Here is a 14,510-nt window from a genome sequence, read left to right as displayed (position 1 = left end):
TTTTGCCCATTTAAAAAAATTGGGTCATTTGTCTTTTTATTGTTGAGTTGTATCATCTCTTTGTATTATGGATATTAAACTCTTATTGGGTAAATGATTTCCAAATATTTTTTCCCATTGTTAGCTACCTTTTCACCCTTTTGACAAGGTCCTGTGAGGTGCAAAGTGTTTCATTTTGAGGACATCCTATTTTTCTTTTGTTGCTTGTACCTTGGGTATAAGATCCAAGAAACCACCACCTATCGTAAGATCTTTAAGATGTTTCCCTACATTTTCTTCTAGTAGTTTTATGGTCTTGGCTTTTATATTTAGGTCTGATTCATTTTAATTTGATTCTTGTATAGGGAATGAGATAGGGGTCCTCTTTATTCTTTTGGTTATGGATATCCAGTTTTCCTAGCACCATTTGTTGAAGAGATTGTTTTGTCTCATAACATGGACTCGATAGGTTTGTCAAAAACCAGTTGGCCATTGTATTAGTGAGCGAAAGGGGTGCTGATACAAAGTACTGGAAATCTGTCGGCTTTTATAAAGGATATTTGGGGTGAAAGCTTACAGTTACAAGGCTCTAAAGAGTCCAACTCAAGGTTCCTTCCTTACCAAACTCGGTTGCCACGTGTTGAAGCTAGATGACGGGGGATGTCCATGAGCACTCATCCTTCCTCCTCCCCTTAGGCTGCCTAGGCCCAGCTTCTTCTGACCTCAGCTGGCATAAGGCTCCTCTCTCTTCCTGGGGCTTTCTCAGCACTGTGGACTATCAGGTGAATGGCTTATCTCTCTTTCCAGGGCCTCAGAGTCCTCTTCTGTGTCTGTGGAGCTCTCTCTCTTTTCTTACTTATCTGCTTCTGTGTGTCTCTTGATTGAGTGTCCGGTCATATAGCCCACAAAGCGGGTGGGGACGCAAACTGAGTCACCTTAATGACGTGGTCATATCACCCTAATCTTTTTTTTTTTTTTTTTAAAGATTTATTTATTTATTTAATTTCCCCCCCTCCCCTGGTTGTCTGTTCTTGGTGTCTATTTGCTGCGTCTTGTTTCTTTGTCTGCTTCTGTTGTCGTCAGCGGTGCGGGAAGTGTGGGTGGCGCCATTCCTGGGCAGGCTGCTCTCTCTCTTCACGCTGGGCGGCTCTCCTCACGGGCGCACTCCCTGCGCGTGAGGCTCCCCCACGCGGGGGACACCCTTGCGCGGCACGGCACTCCTCGCGCGCATCAGCGCCGCGCATGGGCCAGCTCCACACGGGTCAAGGAGGCCCGGGGTTGGAACCGCGGACCTCCCATATGGTAGACGGACGCCCCAACCACTGGGCCAAAGTCCGTTTCCCTATCACCCTAATCTTAACATAATTTAATCAAGGGCATCTCAGCTGAATCTAATACAGTCAAAGGGTACTATGCCCAGAGGAAAAGACCAGTTTACAAACATAATCAAATATCTTCTTTTTGGAATTCATAGATAATTTCAAACCACCACAGCCATAGAGGTGAGAGTTTATTTCTGGACTCACAATTCTATTTCCACTGATCAATGTGTCTATCTTTATGCCAACACCTTGCTGTTTTGACCATTGTAGCCACATAATATGTTTCAAGTTCAGCCAGTGAAAGTCCTCCCACATCACTCTTCTTTTTTAGAATGCTTTTGGCTATTTGGGTACACTTTCCCTTCCAAATGAATTTGGTAATTGCCTTTTCTATTTCTGTAAAGTAAACTACTGGCATTTTGTTTGGTTTTGCATTGAATCTATAAATCAGTTTGGGTAGGATTGACATCTTCACAATATTTAGTCTTCCAATCCATGAACATGGAATGTCTTTTCATTTGTTTAGGTCTTCTTTGATTTCTTTTAACATTGTTTTGTAGTTTTCTGTATATAGGTCCTGTACTTCTTTGGGTAAATTGATTCCTAGGTATTTGAGTCTTTTTGTTGCTATTGTAAATAGAATTTTCCCGATTTCCTCCTCAGATTGTTCAATACTAGTGCACAGAAACATTACTGATTTTTGGCATTGATTTTGTATCCAGCCACTTTGCTGAATTCATGTATTAGCTCAAGAAGCTTTGTTGTAGACAGAAATAATATTTTGATATTTCTTGCTTTTTATAAAATATATTGGCCGCCTCAGCAAAGGGAAGTGGTCTATGAGGCCCTTGCTTGTCCAGGCTGTCTGGCCCCTGGGAGGGTGTGATGGACACTCGGGGGCACCGAGGACCATCACTGAGCCTCCTGTACACCTAGACGGACTGGCAAGGGACCTGGTCCAGCCTCCTCCTGCTGTGTCCTCACCACCCAGCCCAGAGCTGGGCCCTTTCTGTGCCTCATAAGCCCCCAACCCTACTATCTTCCCTCATCCTTGAACTTGCTGCCCTCATCCATCACACGTGCTGGATCTCAAGCTCTAGAGATCTGAATGATTCACCTGGGCCTGGCTAGGACCTGGAAAGTTACGGGGAGGAGGAGGGGGCACTGCCTCTCACACACTACAAATGAGAAGGTCTGTTTAGAGTTTTGGGCTCCAACTGATCGTCTCAACGGTCACCCGTGTGGATTAGAGCCAGAAGGGACCTGGTGGGGAGTGGGGAGGGGAACGCCCACCAGGTCTCCTGAATTTCCGAGGGAATTTCTGGGCTCACAGTTGAGGTGGGAGTCTACACCCTCCTTTCACGTCCCTGGAGGCCCCCTTTCTCAGCAAAGTGACAATGGCAGGTTCCCTGAGGACTGAACCCCTGCCCATGGGCTGAGGGGAGCATAAGCTTGTGCCTCTCAGTCGGCATCTGGAGTCAGAGCTGTAGTCTGAATTTGCAGGAAGAGGAAAGAGAGGAGCTTCCAGAGAAATGAGGCTGAATGTGTGTTATTATATGCCATGCTGCTGCGTGGTGCAGGAGTAGCTTGACAATTATAAAAGTTTAAAAACTTAAAAAGCTACACAGGTTCAGACTATCCTGCCTCCAAGCCAGGTAGGCGCAGGATGGAGGAATCTTCATCTAACTCGCACCCCAGGTAATGTGCAGTGTCTGTGCCTAAGGGTGTGTATGTATTTGTGCTTATGTGTACATGTGAGTATTTGGGTGTGTATTTAAGATCTGTGTCTGTGTGTATTTGTATGTGTGTATAGGTGTATGTCTGTGTGTTTTCCTAAGTACACTTGAGACAAGACTAACTGGCCAATCTTGTATGGGGACTTGGTGACTATGAGATTCCAGGAGAACGAATAAACCGCTAATGAAATTCACACATTATAAACGTTACATAGCTCCCGGGAGTGGGGAAAGCCGCATTGTTCTTCACTTCAAAGCCCTCCACAGAAAGGAGGTGGCAGCCCCAGCAGAGGAGGCTGAGTAACGCACCGCGCCCCCTTCCTGCCCACTGCCCTCACCCTCTTGACTGCTCGGTCTTAGTTACCCTGGTTCACAGGCCCTCCCGCTAGGCTGAGCTGGTTGGGGCCTCGAGGTGCCTCCTGGCGTCGGGTTCTGAAAGTTCAGCAGCCCCTTCTCTGGCACGTCTGCAGTACTGAGTGGCGATGGCTTCCTCTCCGCCAGGCCCTGGGGAAAACCCCGCTGTGGCTTCTAGCTCCTGGGCAGCCTGCTGCGCTTTGTCTCTGCCCCACTCCTCCTGGGTTGACCACCGGCTTAGGGCAGGAAGAGAACAACTTTCCAGTTGAGTGACAGCTAAAGAGGTCTCCTTGACTCCAAGTTAATCCCCTCTTCTTCCTGTCCTGCAGCAGCCCAAGTTTAACAACTTCAGACCCCGGGGTGTACACCTGGCGATTCTGTTCTGTGGAGCTCCGCTGCAGCTGCCTCCAGGTTGGAGCTGAATGACAGAGGGGTGACAGGCAGTGGGAGGGAGGGCCGAGGACGGCCTTCAGCCACCAGGAGAACAGTAGCTGCTGCAAGGATGCACAGTGTCAAGTGAGGGACTGAGGGTCGCAGGAGCAACGTACAGCAGAAGTGACCAACAGGATGGCAGATCAGTTAGATGCTCACCAGCCCAAGTAATAGAGATCTTGAAAAGATAGGGAAGATGGTGTAAAAGTAGCCAGGAAGGAGATAACCAGCAAGATGGTGGCAGAGTAAGGAGCTCCTTGAGTCAGCTCCTGCTACAGGGCAGTTAGTAAACACCCAGAGCTCTCTGGAGCTAGCTGAAGCATTTGTCTGGGGGCTCCAGGAGGCCAGAAAAGCATCCTGCAACGTCCTTGAAGGCATGGAAGGAGGAGCTGCCCATCTGCAGAGAAGACTCGTAAGTAGAGCACTCCATGCCGTGGAGGCCGGTGTCCATCCTCCACTGGAGGCACAAGTCACTTCGGGAGCTGGAATTGAAAGCTCCACTTCCCCAGAACAGGGGAGGAAGAGACAGTTGGGCACCAACTTCAGCTATGATGAGTAAATTCAGTGGGCTAAAATATAATCCTGAGAACAGCTAAAGTTTGAGCCTTTCCAAGTCAGAAAGAGGCCGGTAGCTGCCATCTTAACTCTGCGCCTGGCACAAGGGGAAGAGGGGTGGACTGAAAATCACAGTGCTGGTAGGGACCAGCTTCTGTCCATCCACATCAGATTGCAGCACTATCCTAAGCCCCAACCCACCTCTGGCAGGGAGGAGCCTGGCAGGCCCTGCACCAGCCTAAACAGGTAACTGCAGGTAGCTTTGACTGGCACAGACTGAATAATTGAAAGTCTAGTGGGGCAACTGCAGTCATCTTGGACCCTCACTGCATAGGTTGCTGCCCACACCTGCAGTTCCATCCCCACCCCAGGCAGGGGAGAAAGTGACATGAAGCTTCATCAATCTTGTGGGAAACAAAGGCATGTTGTTTCCATGGAAGCAAGTTACTTCCTTGACCACTGAGTCAAACTGTCCCTTGTGATTATCGGTGCGGATCATAATCTTGGCTGGGAAAGTACACCTGCAGGCAGAACAATACATATAGAAACAGAACAACCTGAGTAACAAGATTTATGAGCATAGATACTGATTTTTATAATAATAGTTCCAGTAAAGTTTGTTGGTGTTCATCAATCACTAGTTAATATAGAATGAGGTAAGGGTAATAGGTAACTTGATTTTATGCTGAATGTCACGTATGTTAGGGATATATATACTGGCCCCTCGACTCAATAAAGTTGTCTGATGAGCTTGAGAAATCAATGCTCTCAGATCCCCTGAACCCAATCTTTCTTTGTCTTTCATTCCCAATACCTTGGGTCACCAACCAAGACTCCAACAGGTGGCGCCCAAACGTGGGGCCCGAGGCAGAGGATTCATCAAGACACGGCAGCGTAGGATCTTCCACCTCTGGATCGGGAACGCGGAAAGCTGAAAAGCCTTTTTTAAGGTAAGGAGCATCGAAATTAATTAACCCGGGTAGATTGCTGCTTCATATTATTAAGTTTTGCTTTCCACTAGCATCAGGGTATGGGTAATCAACCAGGACACTTGGAAGAATATTCACAGGTTTTGAAAACACTGTTGCATAGTGTAGGCGTCACAATTAAGACTGCAGATTTGTTAGACTTGTTTGCTTTGGTTCAAAAGCATTGTTATTGGTTTCAACCGCAAGGAAAGAATCTGATGAATGTTAAGCAGTGGAGGCAAGTAATGAAAGCATTGCGGAGAGCATATCAGAAAGGAGAGAATATACCTGTATCAGTTTGGGCCTTAGGACAGCATATTGCTGCTGCATTAGATCCTACTGATAGTGAGTGAAACCGGCAATGGTAATTACACATATTGGACTTATATCCCTAATTCCCCATTACTTCGAGTGTTAACCTGGAAAGATCCTTCTTTTCCTGTCTATTTAAATAGAACTCATATATTTCCTGGACCCGTGGATGATAGACTACCACTTAAGCCACGAGAAGAAGGACAAAGGATTTATAATCTCCTTCTTCCATTTGATTTCTGACCTCTTTGCATTGGCAATCGCCTACCATGTATGGCTGTGAAAAATAGAACTATGATCAATTTTAGCCATAATAATACTAAAACTTTGGTAACTTTATTCCCATCCTATCAATACCAAGAATATAAGTATCCAAGTTATAGTTGTCCTAAGAGGAATGCTGGTGATATGCAAAGATGGTATGAATGCCATATGGGAAGAGGATCTGTCGTTCTTAATGATTCCTATGGAAAAGTTTGGGAAAGTGCCCCTATGGGGAATCCCAACAAATATAAGGGCAGATTTATTTGGTATGGTTTAAATAGCAAAGGACAACAAGGTAGTAATGTACAATATCCTTTCCATGAATCTTTGTTTCTTGATGAAAAAATAATTTTTACTAAAAATAATAGTGATTGGAATAATATAGGGAAATGGGTTCCTCTTCCATGGTGCAATAGCACTGGAGCCCATGATAAAAAACAAATATGGAAAGTCTTCTTAGGAGTGGCATCTACTTCTGAATGGAAAGGTAATAAAAGTATGGATGGACAATATTTACAATTAGATCAAATTCATCATTTTCAATCATGTGTCAGAGATCCATAAGTGTTTGTGGTAGGGAAGGCTACCATTACTGAAAATGCTTTATTTTATAAGGATGGGGCTTTGTATACTTGCTTGTCTGAGAATATTTTACAGAATGGAGATATTATCACCATGGCTTGCCAAAGATGAGGAGTGTGGATCCCGGTGAAAATGAATCAGATGTGGCAGTCATCTGAAAGTCATCTTCTTTTCCACCTGGCTCAAGGACTGTTGAAACGATCTAAGAGATTTTTGGGACTTCTCATAGCTGGCATTCTTGGCCTTATTGGTGTCATCACTGCTGCTGCCACTGCTGCTGTTGCATTGCATGAGATGGTGCAAACACAGCAATACATGCATGATTGGCACAAGAATGCAAATGACTTATGGCATAATCAGGAGCACATTGATAAAGGACTTAATGACAGAGTTAGTGATTTGGAATCTGCTGTTTTACACTTAGGAGACCAAGTTTATAATTTGAATTTGATAAGAGAATTGAAATGTGATTGGAATGAAAGTAATTTTTGTATTACTCCTTTGGATTATAACATTTCTATGTTTCAGTGAAATAAGATCAGAAATCATTTGTTAGGACACAAAGGAAATATGTCATTAAAAATTGAGGAATTGCAGAAAAAGATTTTAGAAATGTCTCATAATCAGATATACGTAGATAATGATAAGGACATCTTTAATGATTTGATTTCACATTTAAATAAGTTTAATCCTGTTGATTGGTGGAAGTCTCAGCATTTCTTATCTGCCTTAGGAATAGGGATATGTGTATTAATCCTGTTGCTCATGGTTGTCGCTTGCCTGGGTAAAGGTGTTTGCCAGAGATTGCACCGTTTGGACACAATGGGACAGGCTAATAACTTAGTACTTGCTAAAACACTACAATAGTACCCCGAAGTCAGTGAGCTTGGCTGGTAGTCAATGACGGGTAAGACCCCCTGGGGGGCAACCTAAGACAGGCACAGTCACCCTGACTAAAACAAAAAGGGGGAAATGTGGGAAACAAAGGCATGTTGTTTCCATGGAAGCAAGTTACTTCCTTGACCACTGAGTCAAACTGTCCCTTGTGATTATTGGTGCGGATCATAATCTTGGCTGGGAAAGTACACCTGCAGGCAGAACAATACATATAGAAACAGAACAACCTGAGTAACAAGATTTATGAGCATAGTTACTGATTTTTATAATAATAGTTCCAGTAAAGTTTGTTGGTGTTCATCAATCACTAGTTAATATAGAATGAGGTAAGGGTAATAGGTAACTTGATTTTATGCTGAATGTCACGTATGTTAGGGGTATATATACTAGCCCCTCGACTCAATAAAGTTGTCTGATGAGCTTGAGAAATCAATGCTCTCAGATCCCCTGAACCCAATCTTTCTTTGTCTTTCATTACTGATACCTTGGGTCACCAACCAAGACTCCAACAAATCTCTCTGGGCAACTAGAGTCTAGGCCTGCATGACTTGGATTATTCCACACAGCTGTGACTCTGTCCCTACCCCTGGCAAAGGAGAAAGTTGGGAGAAGCTTCACTGGTCCATGGTGCAATGAAGGCAGCTTGAGCCCAGCTTATAGCACCAACTACACCCTTGGTTCCTACTGCAACAACCAGCATGGGATAAATGGCAGGAAGCCCTAAACCAAAGAAAAAACTGCACCCAGAATAAATACTCTTGTAAGCCAGGTACCAAGACATCAAAAAAAAAAAAAAAAAAAAATTACAATCCACACCAAGAAACAGGAAGCTATGACCCAGTTAAAGGAATAAGATAAGCCTCCAGATGACATAAAGGAGTTGAGACAAGTAATCATAGATGATCAAACAACTCTCCTTAATAAATTCAATGAGATGGCTAAAGAGATTAAGGATATTAAGAAGACATTGGGGGAGGCGGACTTGGCCCAATGGATAGGGCATCCACCTACCGCATGGGAGGTCCACAGTTCAAGCCCCAGGCCTCCTTGACCCATGGGGAGCTGGCCCATGCACAGCACTGATGTGCGCAAGGAGTGCCCTGCCATGCAGGGGTATCCCCCACGTTGGGGAGTCCCACATGCAAGGAGTGAGCCCCATAAGGAGAGCTGCCCAGTGCAAAAGAAAGTGCAGCCTGCCCAGGAATGGCGCCTCACACACGGAGAGCTGACACAGCAAGATGACGCAACAAAAAGAAACACAGATTCCTGGTGCCGCTGATAAGGATAGAAGCGGTCACAGAAGAACACACAGCGAATGGAGAGAGAGCAGATAACTGGGGGTGGGGGGGATGGGGAGAGAAATAAATAAAACATAAATCTTAAAAAAAAGAGAGAAGACATTAGATGAGCACAAAGTTGAACTTGAAAGCATACATAGAAAAATAGCAGATAAAATGGGAATGAAAGGCTCAATAAATGAAATTTTAAAAACTTTGGAATTATATAATAGCAGATTTGAAGAGGCAGAAGAAAGGATTGGTGAGCTTGAAGAAATGACCTCTAAAAGTGAACATACAAAAGAACAGATGAAGAAAATATTAGAAAAAATTGAACAAGGTTTCAGGGAACTAAATGACAGCAAAAGACGTGCAAACATACGTGTCATGGGTGTCCCAGAAGGAGAAGGGTAAAGGGGTAGAAGGAATATTTGAAGAAATAATGGTAGAAAATTTCCCAACCCTATTAAAGGATGCAGATATCCATGTTCAAGAAGCACAATGTACTCCCATCCGAAAAAATCTGAATACGCCAACTCTGAGACACATACTAATCAGAATGTGAAATACCAAAGACAGAATTCTGAGAATATCAAGAGAAAAGCCATGCATAACATATAAGGGATACCCAATAAGATTAAGTGCTGATTTCTCACCAGAAACCATGAATGCAATAACACAGTGGTGTGATATATTTAAGATACTACAAGAGGAAAACTTCCAGCCAAGAATCTTATATCCAGCAAGATTGTCTTTCAAAAATGAGGGTGAGTTTAGAATATTTACAGATAAACAGAAACTGAGAGAATTTCTAACCAAGAGACCAGATTTTCAGGAAATTCTAAAGAAAAGAAAAGAGAGGCCTACAAGAGAGTTTAGAAATGAAGATTATATCAATAAAAGTAACTAAAAGTGTCAAAAGAGTGGTGAAAATAAAATATGACAGCTAAAACTCAAATAGACAGGAATAAACTTAACCAACAATGTAAAACACTTGTATTCAAAAAACTGTGACTCAATGTTAAAACAAATCAAAAAAGGCCTAAATAACTGGAAGAACATTCCGTGCTCATGGATTGGAAGGCTAAATATTATTAAGATGTCAATCTACTCAAATTTATATACAGATTCAATGCAATCCCAATAAAAAGTCCACCAGCATTTTTTAAAAATTGAAAACACCATTATTAAATTTATTTGGAAGGGTAAGTGGTCCTGAATAGCCAGAAACATCTTAAAAAGGAAAAGTAAACTCTTTTCTCTAGACTTTAAATTATATGACCTACCATAAAACGGTAAAAACAGCATGGTTCTGGCATAAAGATAGACACATAGATGAATGGAACCAAATTAATGGTTCAGAAACAGACCCTCACATATATGCTCAAGTGATTTTTTTTTTTAAGAATTATTTTTTATTTATTTCTCTTCCCTTCCCCCCCCCAGTTGTCTGCTCTCTGTGTCCATTTGCTGTGTGTTCTTCTGTGACCGATTCTATCCTTATCAGCAGCACTGGGAATCTGTGTTTCTTTTTTTTTGTTGCATCATCTTACTGTGCTATTCCTGAGCAGGCACGCTGGGTGGCTCTCCTTACGGGGCTCACTCTTTGCGCATGGAGCTCCCCTATGCAGGGGACACCCTGCGTGGCACGGCACTCCTTGTGCACATCAGCACAGTGCATGGGTCAGCTCCACACGGGTCAAGGAGGCCCGGGGTTTGAACCGCAGACCTCCCATGTGGTAGGCGGACGCCCTATCCATTGGGCCAAGTCCACTTCCCTCAAGTGATTTTTGACTAGCCTGTCAAACCCACCCAGCTAGGGCAGAATGGACCATTCAACAAATGGTGCTGAAAGAACTGGATATCTATAGCCAAAAGAAGAAAAGAGGACCTCTATCTCACATCTTTTCCAAAAATTAGCTCAAAATGGATCAAAAACCTAAATAAAAGCAATAACCATAAAGTTGCTAGAAGAAATTGTATGAAAATATCTTCAAGACCTGGTGACAGGTGGTGGATTATTAAGGGAGATAAGAGAAGGACTGAGGGGACTACTGACATTTAATATATGTAGCAGTTTTAATTAGCTTTACTGTAAAAGTGTGGAAATGTATAGAGTGGATGATAACACATAGTAACAGCTAGTTTATAAATGGGGATGTGGCTGAAAATGGTAGTCTGGATATGTAAATGCCAATCGACAGAATGCTAGAGAATAATCTAGGAACTGAATAGCACAGTAAACCAAGAAGTGGATGAGAATTGTGGTTGATGGTTCAGATGCAAGAGTGTCCTTTGTTAGCTGTAGCAGATGTATCTCACTACTGTGGGGAGATGGGAATGTGGAGAAGCATGGGAAAAATACAACTGGAGTGACCTATGGACTGTGGTTAGCAGTAATAATGCAATATTTTTACATCTATGCCAAAGATGTATCAACACAGTACGTGTTGATAATGAGGCAGTATGGAAAATGTGAGCCAAATATATACTATGGACATGGTAACAATCATATGATGTTATATTATTTTGTAGCAAATGTTTCACCACAGTGTGTATTGATAGAGGGGTATTGTTCAGGACTTCTGCACATGTGCATGATTGTTTTATAAGTTTACAACTTCTGTCATAAAAAATATTTTTAAAAAATAATAATAGGATGGGTTGGGGGAAAATACACCAAATGTAAGATAAGGACTATGATTAGCAGTAAGATTTTGACAATATTCTTTCAGAATTTGTAACAAACATCTCACGTGAATGCAAGATGTTGGTGGAGGGTTGATGTATGGGAGCACTGTATGATGTTACGCATGTTTGCTTTCTAAGTTCACAACTTTTACTATACAAATATTGTTTGTGTATGCTCATATATAAATGATATAAAGATAATAATAATGGGGGGGTTGGGGGAAAATACTTCGGTTATTAGCAACATTTTGACAATGCTCTTTAATCATTAATTAAAAAGGTTTAACAACAATACAAGGTGTTAGTGGTAGGGTGAGGTGCAAGAATCCTGTATGATGTTATAGATGTTTGTTTTGTAAGTTCACAACTATTACTGTACACTTACTGTTTATATATGAGTGATATACTTCAATTAAAAAAAAAAGTAGCTGGGAGGGAGGGCAGGTCCAGGGTTGGTAAGTTCAGCCGCTCAGTGACCTCACTAGGCCCCAGGTAGGTTCCAGGCCCCTCTGTCCCCTCCGCTGTGCCTGTCCTCTCCAGGCTGGCTCCCCTGGACTCACAAGAGGGGTTCTGTAGTTCTAGGCACCAGACCCAGAGGCAGAAAATCATAACCATGCAGAAAACACAGGGCTCCCGTATACCTGCCCCATTTTTAGCATTTTGCATTAGGGTGATACCTCTGTTACAATTGATGAGCGAATAGTATGATTGTACTACAGCTATAGTCCAGAGTGTATATTAGGGCTGTTGGTGTTATATAGTCCTATGGTTGTTCGTTTTTAAAATTTTTGTCCTAGCAACAGAACAACTACCACCTAAAATGTTTCCTCTCAGCCCTGTTCAAATATTTAATTCAATGGTGCTAATTACATTCACAATGTTGTGTTAGCATCACCACTACACATTACCCAAATATTTTCATCGCCTTTTAAAAATGAAAAAAATCTCCCTCCAAGCAGACATCCCCAGTGTTTCACTGGCTAGAGTTGCTTCACCTACCGTGCCTAACCAGTCATTTGGCAAGAGAAACGGGCCACCGCCACAGCTCTGGACCAGTCCACGCTCACGCCCTGGGGCTTGGGAAGGACTTGGTCTTCCTGAAGGTCTCGGCTGCTCAGAGGAGGCTGTATCGGATTGGGGTTCTGTAGCGGGAAGTGGTGGGTTGTGGGTGGAAGGCACTGGTCAGGCAACAGTGTCTGCTCTGGAGAGAAAGGGAGGTGCGGGTTTTAGGAACAGAATAAAAGTCGTCCTACCTAGGAGTGCCAAAGACGGTGGGATTTGGAGGCTGAGCCAGAATCCCTTGTTCATTCTGATTGCTTTGATACCAGCTTTGATACCTAAAATAACAAAGGTTATGTTTATTGGCCCTGTTCTGGATTATTCCAACCCTCAGTGGGGTCCACGTAAACCCTCACCAAGCCTGACCCCTAGAATTGGTTCTAAGTGGTCTTTGTGGACACCTGGCCATGACCGTGATAGAGAGGAGGCCCAAGGTATGTGAACTCAGAGAAGGCTGGTGTTGGGGGACCTCAGCGTGGTGCTGAGGGCACTGCTGAAGAAGGGAGGGGAGACAGCCAAGGCCAGGGGTGCTTTTCAGGGGTTGGGCTCCAGAGATTTGGAGGGGAACAGCTGGGAACTCAAAAGCCCCAAGCATCTGTGCTGCCCAATTCGAAGGGGCCCTAGGTTCCTTCCCAGAACGGGAGACAGAGGGAGAAGTCTGAGTCTTCTAGAGGGAGGAGAATGCAAGCACAGTCTGCCGAATCCTTCCGCAGAATCAGGACCCTGGGACTCTCACAGTGCTGCCTGAAGGAGAGTGCCTGGAAAGCTCGCTGAACGTGGTGGCTGAAGAGTAACCGCAGCGGCGTGGCGCCCAGATCCCCGGAGCTGAGAGGGTGCGGCCCGGAGGTGGGACCTACGTCCTGGATGTTAATTTTGGAAAATTCTTGGCCATTATTACTTCAAGAATTTCTTCTGCTTCCCTCTTTCTCTCTTTCTTCTGTGTTTGGCATTCCAATGACATATGTGTTATACTTTCTATAATTGTTCCATAGTTCTTGGATATTCTGTTCTTTTTTTGGGGGGATGTAGGTATTATTTTTTCTCTATATATTTCAGTTTGGAAACATTCTTTCACCACATCTTTAAGCTTATTGAGTCTACTGGTGAGCCCATCAAAGGTAGTCTTCACTTCTGTTACAGTATTTTTTATTTCTGACATTTCCTTTTGATTCTTAGAACTTCTTCTTTTTTTTTAATTTCTCTCCCCTCCCCCTCCCCCCACCCTTATCTGCTCTCTGTGTCCATTTGCTGTGTGCTCTTCTGTGACCGCTTCTATCCTTATCAGCGGCACCAGAAATCTGTGTTTCTTTTTGTTGCGTCATCTTGTTGTGTCAGCTCTCCGTGTGTGCGGGGCCATTCCTGGGCAGGCTGCACTTTCCTTCGCACTGGGCGGCTCTCCTTACAAGGCGCACTCCTTGTGCGTGGGGCTCTCTTACGTGGGGGACATCCCTGCGTGGCAGGGCACTCCTTGCATGCATCAGCACTGCGCGTGGGCCAGCTCCACACGGGTCAAGGAGGCCCGGGGTTTGAGCCATGGACCTCCCATGTGGTAGGCAAACGCTCTATCAGGTGAACCAAATATGCTTCCCTATATGTTCTTTCATATTGTCCACTTTTTCCATTAATGCCTTATGGATATTAATCATATATATTTAAAATATCCTAGACAATAATTCCAAAGCCTGTGTCCTGATGCTTGCTTTATCTCTGTAGACTGTTTTTCCTTGCTTTTTAGCATGCCTTGTAATTTTTTGTTGAAAGCTGGAGATGAGGCATTGGGTAAAGGAACTAGAGTAAATAGGCTCTTAGTGTGAGTTTTATATTAATCTGAATAGGAACTGGACTGTGTTTAATGCTTACTATAGCTGTAGGTGCTAGAGGTTCAGTTTTCTCTGGTGGCTGTTTTTTTCTTCCCTGTTGCCTTTGGGTTTCCCTAAGAACTCCTTCTTAAGTAGAGTCTGTGTCTTGCAGCTTTTTTCAGTTGTAATCCACTGTTATTTTACTGAAGTCCTGTTGATGTGGTGGTCAGGTGTGAGGGGAGTGAAGCATTCTATAATTTTAGGATTAAATCTCAGTCTTTTA

The 14,510-nt window shown here is 43.6% G+C and overlaps 1 long non-coding RNA gene across 1 annotated transcript; it reads left to right on the top strand.

The window, feature by feature from the left end:
- The first annotated feature begins 1,236 nt into the window (after positions 1-1,236).
- LOC131275032 (uncharacterized) lies at positions 1,237-7,853 on the top strand. Its single transcript, XR_009182430.2, has 2 exons — positions 1,237-4,235; positions 5,211-7,853. It is a non-coding gene; the product is annotated as an uncharacterized lncRNA (long non-coding RNA).
- The last annotated feature ends 6,657 nt before the right edge of the window (positions 7,854-14,510 follow it).

The sequence above is a fragment of the Dasypus novemcinctus genome, chromosome 21 (assembly GCF_030445035.2).
Source record: "Dasypus novemcinctus isolate mDasNov1 chromosome 21, mDasNov1.1.hap2, whole genome shotgun sequence".
Lineage (NCBI taxonomy): Eukaryota > Metazoa > Chordata > Mammalia > Cingulata > Dasypodidae > Dasypus > Dasypus novemcinctus.
The sequence above is the reverse complement of the archived record's forward strand: the minus strand, read 5'-3'. Positions and strand labels throughout refer to the sequence as shown.